We start from the raw sequence: 11,986 nt of genomic DNA on the forward strand, positions 1-11,986 counted from the left end.
CTGTGTATTTCTGAAACTGTATCTAGTCACGAATTCCAATTTGTTGTGGTCAGGTTTTTTCAAATAATTCGTAGCTTTTTTAACAATTATGGTATATTTTGTGTGCCTAAAGGAATGCCTCATTGCATGTTTAGCCTATGTAATGTTGAAACCGGACATTTTGCTTCAAAGTGGAATGTCGGGCTAGAAACATGGTACTTTGCGTGCTGCTCACTTTCATTCATGCCGTTATTTTATATTATCATTTAAATGAAAAGCCAACCATTTTGCTGTCGTTTTAATTTTGTCACCTACTTTATACTTTTTTTAAGGGAACGACGGGACAAACTTGTGCCGTCATTCTGTTTTAACTGTTTCCTTTGTTTACCACTGGTTTTTATGCATTCAAACATTTTTTTATAAGTTTGTTGAACAGTGATTAGTTCAGGTGCTCAAACAATTTTTCGCTGCGAAGGCTCCCTGTAGCATTTATATAAGTGCTCTCTGCTCTATTTTTGAGCCAATACTCCATCACCAGTCTTCATGAGGAGGTCTTTTGTAGAAATGAAGTTGAAATAAATATTTGTTTGCATTGCTTTACATGTTTTGAAAGAATTTCTTGTTCATTCTTGTTTCTTTCAACCCTGTTTCAGAATCCTGCTTAAGGAATTTCCTCTGTTATCTTTTTTCAGAACCAGGAAGGGTGCTCATCCTCGGTTCTTGCTGAAGCAGCAGTATCCATACTTCACACGTGAGCTCTGAACACACAGTAATTATGGTATGAAACATTCTACCAGGATAAGCTTGCTTTGTAGAGGTAATTGTAGATGTCAAAGCTCTTGACAGTGTAGCCCAATGTCTGGTGTAACGCGCAATGTCTACAACTTGTAAAAATTAATTTTGTGGCTATAATGGTTGAGATTATTTTAAAATGCACGTCAACTACTATTAAGAATTACTGTCTAAATTGGCAGCCATTTTCCTGGTGGATACAGAAAGTGAAAAAGCGCATGTGTAGAATTTTCAGTGCACCCTAAATGTCCCAAATTTGCTAAAGCTAATCCAGAGCCCTCCCTGTGGTGCACTTCATATCCCATGTACAGTTTTGTGTAAAAACAGCTAAAAATTTATGATCAATTTAAACTTATTTTAATGTTTTTAAATGCAAATATTCTCAGTTTAGGCTGCTATATTTAGAGTAAAATATTTTGTAACAATTATATAGCTACCAAAGGTTTACAGGAAAGCTTTTTGCTTTTGGTTATGCACCTTCTTATGAAAAGAAAAATGTTGTTAAGAAAGGCAGAAGAAACCCAAATATGGAAATTAGCAAACCCTAAAGCTGCGGATAGACTGAATGTTTTGTAGAGAATCTTTTGCTGATTTCAGTTCTAGTCAACTCTACAAAAGTCTATCGACGTAGAATGCTTGCCGTGAGGCACCTCGTAATACTAGCCAAAACTAATGGGCCCCGGCTGTTGGCTTTTCATTTGCAACATTTGTAACAAGCTTGCCTCATGATAAAATAATGTTTTATGAACCATGACATTACATTTCAACCATGGGCTTCACCAGGGAACTTGTATGCATTGTTCTGTGATGTTTGCAGTTCTTGTTATTGCTATGTGGGGTCATTTAGTCTAAATGTATGGTTATAAAACTCCATATACCACCAAACCTTGCACGTGCTGTACCATATGAATATTTTTTCGTAAAGCAAAAAGAATAATGCAAACGAAAATAAATGGCTTGGGTACCCAACTTTTATAAGTAGATTATAAGCCGCAGTAAGGAGGGAACTATATTATGAGCCGCAGTACGGAGGAAACGATACATTTTGCATTTGGTCTTCCTTCATATTGAACCTTACTGCTCAGCTCAAGAATAAGGCACTAAACATTGCAGGTAGCTACCGTGATTGGAAGTTTGATGCAATACTGAGAAGCCAAGGGTTTTAAGGTTCAAGGACGTTTTGTGTGGTTGAAGTGTTGCACACCTAATTGCTTTCACTGCATAGTATGGTTATGCTGTGCAGTGAAGCTCGAAGGATGTGTACTGCAGTTCGGCAAAGTGAACATATAATTGGTTTTTTACGAAGTTTTGGATAATCAACTACCTCTAAAGTTATAACTCTGTACTGAGATGTGGCTCCTGACTGTTTAAATATATGTTTTAACAATCGGTGACACAATTTCAAGGAAATTATCAGCTGACGTTGAGCTTCAATAGAATGTCTCACAGAACCGAGCTTTGAAAGCACGAATGTATCATACCATAATCGTGTGTCATATTGTGCAATATGTGGTCTCACACCTGCTGCACCATTTGTGAACCGAGGATGGCGCACCCTTTTTGTACCCCTTTAGGTGGGTGCTTTTGCAGAAGATGCTCCTACAGATTGGGGTGCTATGTAGCACCCTAGGATACTTTTAGGTCGAAAAGGGTGTTATAAGGCACCTGTCTTCTGGGGTGCTTCACAAAGGGTGCTCCTGTGGCGACAGAATCCAAGCACCCTAAAGGGTGCAAAATTTTCAGTTTTTAGGGTGCTCCTGCGGCGACAAGCTGAAGCACCCTTTTGGGCGTAAAAATGTTTGTGTGTGCGCGACAAAGGAATGTCTATCTCTTGCTCAAATAATTGCCGCTTATATGAACCGCTTTGTTTTGTGCTGGGATGTGGTGGTTTTTGTGAGGTTTTGCTACAAACTGTTAAAAGGGACATGGACACGTTTAGGTGTCCATGTTCCTTTACAGAATGCAGTTCTTGCCTTCTCTAGATACTACTGGAGTTCTCTATGATATATTTTTGGGATGCATTGTATAGCTTGTAGAAGTGCCGCATGACTGACCGGCATACGGAACTCCCCCGCCCAACGAAGTCCGTTTTTTGGGGGCTGGCTGCGTTGGTGGAGGGCATCTATGCGGAGGAAAGTTACCCACCAGAGTGGCTGCACCTGTTCGACGGGCGTGACTGTTAGCTGAAGTTTTGGCGGCTGCCTTATTGTAGCTGCTATGGTGTTATCCTTCTTGCATAACTGCTAACTTTTGTATTGCATAATAACCACAAGCTCGTCATGCAGAAAAGAAGGAAATGTGGCATGGACGACTGCTCTGAAGCACTAGATGCAGTGCATCGTAGCAGGAGGTTCGAATCTCCGGTTTAATTTGTTTTTTAGGTGGGGGGAGGGCAGTTTATTTCTTTTTGTATAGGTAACGATTTATCGACTGCATTCACGATTTTGTGCTCCAATCATCATTGCAGTATGAGCGTGTTTAAAGACTACGTGCAGACACTGACGCGCTGGCGAGTTTTCTTTGGCGTGGTGTTGACATATCAACGGAACCTTGGAGGCACAGTGCCGAATCCGCCGACTGCCGGCCTTGTGCGAACGCGCCTCTTGAGACACATAAACGAGCAAGGCAAGCTGCGAAGTTGAGGGAGAAGCAGAGCGTCTCCGATGATGCGGACGGCGTGCAACCACTGCGAACGCGTCATCTAGTACACGTTACGACTTTAAGCGAGTCTGGCATCCTTATCTGACCTTTAATGCCGCCGACAACGACATCCAACCAGCGATAACGTTGGACGCCAAGCATGTTGCTGCGGGGAACCAAAACGGAAACTGGTTTGAACAAATCCAAAAATAAAGGACAACAACTACATTCTGATACATGTGCTTGTTGCCAGTAGTAGTAGAGCTACTTCTAAAACAATAACATTGACAAACAATCATCTGCCTATACATAAAGTTTAAAATCCTGGGTATCGTTCAAGCACGTCGCGCGACGTTTCCTGTGAGGCGAACGTGTCTTGAAATGCGATTGCACGCTGTTTAGCAATTCCATGCATACGCAATTGCGCTTTTGTCACTGCTATTTTTTTTTCTTAGGAAAAACATTAGTGCTATTGGCATGAAGTGAAATTGTAAGGATGTTGTTTTGTGGTACATTTCGTGGGAGTTCGAGAGAGTTTCGGTTTTGGTTCCGCCTTGCAATACGCATATGGTTTCTGACGTTATCTGTAATCGCGCATTGGTCATACTTCAGAAATTGATATGACCCGCTATTCACATGTTATTGACTGCAGAAATGGGCCGCATAAACCTCCTTGCGCCGCTTCAAGCTAACAAGTATCGTTTCATGCAGTAAGGCCGCCCCGAGGTGGACGCAGTGGCTGAACCTCAGTGATCCACTTCATCGGAGATGGTGAACCGCGGGGCATCTCTCCCGCAGCTACGGATGTCACCTACATGCCTTTTCTCCGTACTATCCGCCACGTCGTCCGCGAATCGGCCAATTAAACACATTCGGCCAATAAAAAAAGCCCTCTACCCCTAGATTTGAACCCGCACAGTGGACGCCAACGCTTAGTCCTTCACCAAATTACGCTTCGGTAACATGCAACGAGGCTTAGAAATAACAAGTACATATGTTGAGGCCCACCACTGTCATATCGGACATCTGCGACATGTTTTTAGCGGTAAAAACAGGCGAACACAGAAAGAGGACAGGACAGGCAACACAGAAAGAGGACAGGACAGGCGCTTCCAACATTGTATCGGACATTGCTGTTTACTTGTTGGATTGCAGTAATTTGAGCTGCTAAGCGGAGCATTGATTGAATGACGTTTGTGCAGTAGGCTTTACCCTAGCCCCCGCAAATATCTGATGAGCAGCTACTACACTTTTTATGGCAGGATTATCGAACGGAGATGTGTGGTCGTGCTGAAGACAGGTCTGGTGTTTCACCCTGCGAAATGGTTTTACGGTTTACGATAAAAACATTCTGTTGGTTTGATTTCCTTATTACGTATATTACTTCGCTTTTTATTTGCTTTAGATTTTGTACAGGTGTACCCGTCGCACAGGCATATGCAGTTTCCGGCGAAGCGTTGTATGTCAATTATATGAAACAATACTTGCTCGCTAGAAACGGTCATCATCATCATCATCATCGTAAACCTACTCAGGTCCACTGCACACAAAGGCCTCTCCCATTGACCTCCTACCGCTCCTGTGCTGCGCTGCTCGAGTCCAGAGTTTACCCCGGAATTTCTTTACTTCATCCGGTTTATCCGGTCCGTCTCTGAAGTCAAAAACATGTGACTAGGGTGTCATGGTGACTCCTGAAGTATGGCTAATGCACGATCACAGATATCGTTGGAAAATATGGGCGTATTTCACGGTGAAACCAAAACCAACAGCAGTTCGTACTCTCCGAAAATAAACCACAATAACTTTATTCCGACACATGCTTGTTGTGAATTGCACTAAAGTATTTCCTAAAAAAACATTCTTTACACAAACGCAGGTGCGCATGCATGAACTATAAAATCTTGGCAGTCGTTCATTACATCGCAAGATGGGTTTCCTTCATTTCGCGTTACTGCTGCAGTTCTTGTGGCCGCCGCAGACCTCGCCGGGTATTTTTTCTTTTTTCGGACTTTAAAAATTAAATACGGTATTAGCGGCTGCATAAACGAAGAAAACCATGTTTACTTGCGTCCATCTATGCAATGCAAACACAATCACAAGTTTAACAAATAAAAAAAGCGGTTGCTTGCCACTTAGTAACCAATTAACTCGGGTGTGTAATATTCTTAAAATTCCAACTGGATTTCTTTTCCTTGTCGTGTGCAATATTCACAGTACTCTCCGTGGGCTCAACTACCACCACGCAGCTCAATGATTGGCGAAAAAGGGCGAAAGTCACACATTGATGTGACGATTCGGCGCGGAGCTCAGAATAGTGTAACGGTATTGCTGGCGTTGCAAACACTGACATTAGAAATGAATTTATATAACAATCTCATTTTAAACCATTTTATATCTAGAAAATGGCAGCTCATTGCCTGAATAAAGTACTGCACTAGTAAACACGAAGTTCCGGCTTGGTTCGTGGCAATTACAGTCGCTTTTCCCATCAAGTAAAAACAAGGCAACAGAATGATAAAGTACCATAAGCAAAAACGTATATGTAACTCAAGTATTGAGCACGTTCAAATCAATTAGGCGTCATAAATAAATCCGCAGCCCCTCCTCCCTTCACACGGCTGTCCGCAAAGCCTCACAGTATATTTTACTCGGAAATTTACAGTTTCAACTGAATGATTACAATTTGAACGTGTTTGTCATCCACGGATCACTTTTCCCCTTCCGCCCATGTAATACACTACAACTGTAAAATAATGGACAGTTCTGTTTGAAGCTACGGAGCGAAAAAGTTACAGGGCTGCTTGCCGATGCTGAACCCATTCAATTGCATTCCGTTGTCTCTGAAGCTGCTTTTGCCTGCACGTTAAATCCCGTCAAGCTTAACTTCAATCAAGTTTTTTAGTGCACCGGCCAAATCAATAGGATGGACCATGCGTTGATTTCAAGGAATATGGCAAGCGCAAGACGTTTTGTTTTTCTAGCCTACGGGTAATTATCCAAATATGATTATCTGACGACAACCTTCACGTGTATTTAGTGATGCTACCACTCTGTGTGAGAGGAACCCAACGGATTAGACCCTGACGAATTGCAGTACTCAAAACGAAACTTTATTTTTTGTTTTATGGACAGAAGATCTTGCTGAAATTGACCATTAAACATCGCTGGACAATACGCTCACGTTTGTGCTGGTGAGCCTGAGGTCGCGGGTTCGATTTATACCCGCAGCAGCCGCTTTCAGATGGAGGTGAAAAGCGAAAACGCCCGTGCGTTCGAGATTTCGGCGCAGGTTAAAGGTCCCAGGTTGTCAAAATTAATCCGGAACCCTACACTATGGCGCGCCTCATCGCCTGTGTAGCGTCGGTGCATTAACCTCAGAGTCAATCAATCAATCAATACGCTCACTTGCAACAGGTTACATATACGCGAAACTGAGTCCTACATGAATAAGAATAACAAAATTGTAAAACGGTCAGTTAAATTTGATGGGGTAAAATTTTACATAACTGATTCAAACGAATCGCGGTCCGCTTTATCCGAACGAGCGCACTAAACTTATCTCATTGTTGGACCTTTCGTCTCTGTGGAACTTTCGTCTCGTTGGACATTCAGCCTCGAATGGACCTTTCGTCTCGTTGGATCTTTCGTCTCATTGGACATTCAGGCTCGATTGGACCTTTCGTCTCAATGGACATTCAGGCTCACTGATCACGTGACGAATTGGACCTTTCGACTCGTTGGATCTTTCGTCTCGTTGGACATTCAGGCCACGAGCGCCCAGTACCCGTCTGTCGGCCGCACTCCTATCCAGCGAACTCCAAAGCGGTCGGGACCGCCGCAGACTTCGCTCTTCGTCGCAGCAAGCTCTCCTCGCACTTCACCGTTCCTTTCGAGGCTTCTCGTCTCCCGGACGCAGCATTACGCCAGCCAACAGTGTTCGTGGTGTGTTGTGTGCGACGGAATCGACCACAGTGAAACTACTCTTCTCTACTTTTTGCTCACCTTTCTAATCTTTGCTTTTCTCTCTCCTATCCTATTTCCCCTACTATTCCCGCTTTCGGACTGTGTTAAATGCAGGTGAGCTCCCATGAGAGCTTAATAGTATCCCCAGTTCATTTATTTTCCTTCTTTCTTTAGGAAGAAATCACTTCCCCCTGATTGCTTTTGTGTGTGGTAAAATAGTTCAGTTGATATGCAGCGCTAGTCCTGTGTAGTGTTTTTATAGTTTTCCCGTCTGTACAGCGCTAATTTAACATGTTTCACACGCCTCCTTCCCACCCCCTGTATGCGTCAGCTGATTGTTTTCGCAATCTATTTAGGTGCTCTTTACAACTACTTGCTTTTCTAGCGAATGGAAGTTCAAACTCGACAAAGCTTCCAAGAAATGCTTGTAAATGAAAATCGTATTTGTGACTACACTTTATGCGAAACAAATACGCTTTCTGTGCCTGTGCCTGTGCCTGCCTACGAGGCCTCTGCAGCCCATGTGTCAACCTTTTTCTCCAGTTGAAATGCTTTTAGGTAGTGGCTCTTGCATTAGCTTAGATTCAATAACCGTGAAATACCCAAGCCTAATATTACTATGTTATGTGCATCATGAACCTCACTCAAGGGATTGTGGAAATATAGCTTTCAGTACTTCCAACCGCAAAGAAAGTAGTGCAAGTATTCATTAGTCGCTGCAGGGCTCGTTACCTTTTAAAATTTCGTGCCCCCTCTCCCAGAATAAAGAAAGAGGAAAATTGTGTGAGGAAATAACTATTACCAGCGAAGCTATGGCAGGTTTAGAGCCAATAAACAGACAGGGCTAAAAGCCAAAAAACCTTTTTGAAGAAAAAACAATATCATTATTAAAATAACTTAAGCACTGGAGAAGAGGACAAGAACGAAATAAACAAATACAAGCAGAGGCAGCATAAAAGAGCAAAAAATGAACAAAGCAAATGGTATTCCACGAGGTAGTTAGTCACGAAAGCTTGCCACGAAGGAACAGATACTTCAGGAGAATTTTTAAAAAATTAGAAATTATGTACCCTATTTACATCATGTACACAGGAAATCGGACATATTTCAGTGGTTTTAGACAAGATGAAGCTGAAATAGCCAAATCAGTTCTTGCCTTGAAGAAGCAGGTTGAACTGAATAAGAGAGAAAAACAGACACAGGTGCTGAAGGGGTGTTACCTGCATGCAGCATCCTTCGTTTGCCCATTTTTTCGTCTTGCCTGCATGTTTTATGCCTCTCTTTTTTTCGCCCATGGTGCTGTCTTTGTACTGGCCATTTCCACGCCATGTTTTTTTTTCTCCCGAATTTTTTATCCTTTATTTTATGCCAGTCGTTTCCTTTCCTTTCAAGTTTCCTGTTCCCATTTCCACATGTAGCACAGCCAGCTGGGCAGTTCTTCTTTCCTTGGTTAACCTCCCTAGCTTTCTTCTACAGTTTCTTCCTTTGTTTAAAGTCGCACATTATGTCATCTTAGCCTTGCTCTTACCATCACAAACTATCCTAGAGGTCTGGTGGTATTACTGATGGTGAAATAAAATTTGTTGGATGAGAATTGCTTGTACATATGACCCTCTTGCTTTTTCTGTGTTTATTTTTGCTTGTTCTGGCAGCCAAAGAGTAATGTACGTATGAAAAGTAACTTGTGCGCAAGATTTTATTGGGCTCAGCCTGCACAAATAACTTCTCACACCTCAAACAAAACCGGTGGAAGGATGAGAAGGTAAGGCTGGCAATGTCAAATTTCTTTTTTTCGTTGCCGGAATTCCGAAATGGAATATGTTCTATGGTGTGAAGCGCATGATACAAGGGCTGCAGCCCTTACAAAAATGGATTTTGAGTTTCAATTATTTTCCTGTTGAGTTTTTATTGAATCAACAGAAACTTAATTCAAACTCAATTGGCTATTGAGATGTGTGAGTACAAACTCAAAAGGATTTTTATTGAGAAAACGCAACACAAAACCAATTGACACCAGTCAATTGAAACTCTTTGGAGAACCAATGGACAAAACTCATCAGGCTCAAACATACACTTTGAAGGGTTATTTTTTTCAGCGCTGCCCACTGTGTCTACGGAATTAAGACTACTAGGTTACTTTTATGCTTTCTTTATTTTACATTGACATTTCTATTGAGTGCAGTCAATAAAAAGTCAACAAGGTTTCAATAGACAAACCTCAACAGAATGTCAAATGACTTCCTTTAATTGAAACTCAATAGAGTTTCTACTGACAAAACTAAGTAGGATTGAGAGTCGAACTAGTTGGTGAACATACATTGTTGAACATAATACCGGTGTCCTTCTTTCTTTTCCATGTTTTATGGTTCGCGCTTAATTTTCAACACTGATGAAACTCCGTAGGGTAATCCAGTGGCCTTTACCAGCAGCATATCTTTGCACAAATAATAATTATACCTGCTAAGTGGGGAAATCAATTGTATTGGACAATTTTTGAATGCATTTCCTCAAATACTGCCGCAACATGGTTTGCACGCGACAATGGAGGAAATAAACATTGACAAAACTCCAGTGACTCATCTCTTCTGGCACGTGACTCCCGCGGAAACGTTTCCTTGCTATAGCAGCTGATTTTCTTCTTTATGCCTTAGCACACATTGACCTAATGGGTGAGCAATCTCCATTAAGGTTCCGCTTTGGGGCGCTTTAGCGGCAGTGGAGATATTCGAAGTCAGTCTTCCGGGAAGTTTGGTGCGGAATCATGAAGCATGCATATCTCGGCCGGGAAAAAACAGAAAGGCGGAAGGGGGGGGGGGGGGAGGAAGGGGGGGGGGCGCCCCTACACATCTCGGGTCCCAGTTCTGGGGACAAAAAAAAAGTCATAACTCCTCCTACCTCTTTTCACTCATACAATGCTGTGATACGTTGTGTTCCGGGGGGGGGGGGGGTTAAGGAGGTAGATTTAAAAAGTCATTTCATCTGCTACATCTACAAAAGTCATATGTGACATCGCATCCTAGTGCGAAGATTCAGTGTTTTTCTGTGGAGGCACGATAATAACAGCGCTGTTTTGCAGAAATGAATACTTATCTCACAAACCCAAACGCGAAAGAATATTCCAGTAACGCATCGCGATCGCTGCACCGCCTGCCGCCGCTTCTCCGTGGCACTTACCGGATGACCGCTACGTGGCTGTTAGCGGCTCATGTAGTGTTTTGGTTCTCTTTCGCTTCTTTTTAGATGCGACGCTGAGAGCATCTCTTGTCGGCGGCCCTGTACTCCCTGCGTGCGCCCGTTGTTGTTGTCCGCAAGGCTGCGTCTATCCTCCACACTCCCCCTCTCCTCTCCGATAGCGAACACTCCCTCGCGAGGGGCATCGGATTGGATTGAATTGGCTTGGCTTGGCTTGGCTTGGCTTGGCTTGACTTGGATTGGATTGGATTAGGATTGGATTAAAGTGGATTGTGTTGGATTGTGTTGCGTCATAGCCGCGGCAGACGCACTGGCGCCGGCGCGTGCCCTGGTGAGAGCGAACAGTCTCTCTCAACATCTGCGGGTGTGTGGCCCAGCGCGCTCTCACTCCGCCGGTGGGCGGCGATGCGCGCGGTGCTGCGCATGTGCAGTAGTCTCTCTCTCCGCGGTCTCCTCTCCTTCGGGCGCGCTGCGCATATAACCGGTGTGCCGCTCTCCGGCGGCCTTTCGGTCGATGGTTGCTCTCCGTGTGCGCTTGAACTCCCCTCAGCGTCGCATCACACCAGGGTTCCCGCGTGGGAGGTGGGCGTAAGTTTTTTGCCTTTCCGCGCCCTAAACAACTTGTTATGGTGATGTCTGTAAGGAAATACATAGTACGTTTATGGCACTTTAAAAAATAGCTGCGTCCTGATAGAGTGCTCAAACGCCAACAGAAGCTACCGGGGGACGCGGTACTGCGCACTTCTTCGCCGCTCTTACGGGCGTCGGCGACGGCAGCAGCATATCACCACTGTCACCTCCGAATACGTCAACTCGCTGCGCTGGCTCAGTGGCTAAGGCGTTACGCTGGCGAGCACGAGGTCGCGGGTTCCATTCCTGGCCGCGGTGGCCGCTTTTCTGATGGAGGCGAAAAGTAAAAACGCCCGTGTGTACGAGATTTCGGCGCACGTTAATGATCCCCAGGTGGTCTAAATTAATCCGAAGCTCTCCACTACCGCGCGCCTCATCGCCTGCGTTGCGTCGGCGCGTAAAACCCTACAATCTGAATCAGTATCCGAATACGCCAGGCCAAAAGAAATTCTGATGTCGCTTCGTATAGACCTGCTACTGGTACAGTGAGAGTTTGGTTTCGTTTGGCAGCGCGAACAACGAATGCGGCTTTGTTGCGAATATATATGTCGTAGAAAAATATGGTTAGGGAATGTGATTAGCGATTAACTGACAATAAATTGTGCCTTTTATAAGAATAGAGGACACTCGAACATGTTACATATATTCCAAGTCTCTGGATCATTAAATATATGTGCCCACTCCCGCCACATAATAAAGACCAAGGAGGGTTAATGAAACCACGGAAAAATAAATCGTCCGCCCAGTCCGGAGGCAATATAATGGTTTGTACAGGAATAAAAAGAAACGG

The sequence above is a fragment of the Haemaphysalis longicornis genome, unplaced genomic scaffold (assembly GCF_048455015.1).
Source record: "Haemaphysalis longicornis isolate Haplotype H1 unplaced genomic scaffold, Haemaphysalis longicornis Haplotype H1 scaffold_20, whole genome shotgun sequence".
Classification (NCBI taxonomy): domain Eukaryota; kingdom Metazoa; phylum Arthropoda; class Arachnida; order Ixodida; family Ixodidae; genus Haemaphysalis; species Haemaphysalis longicornis.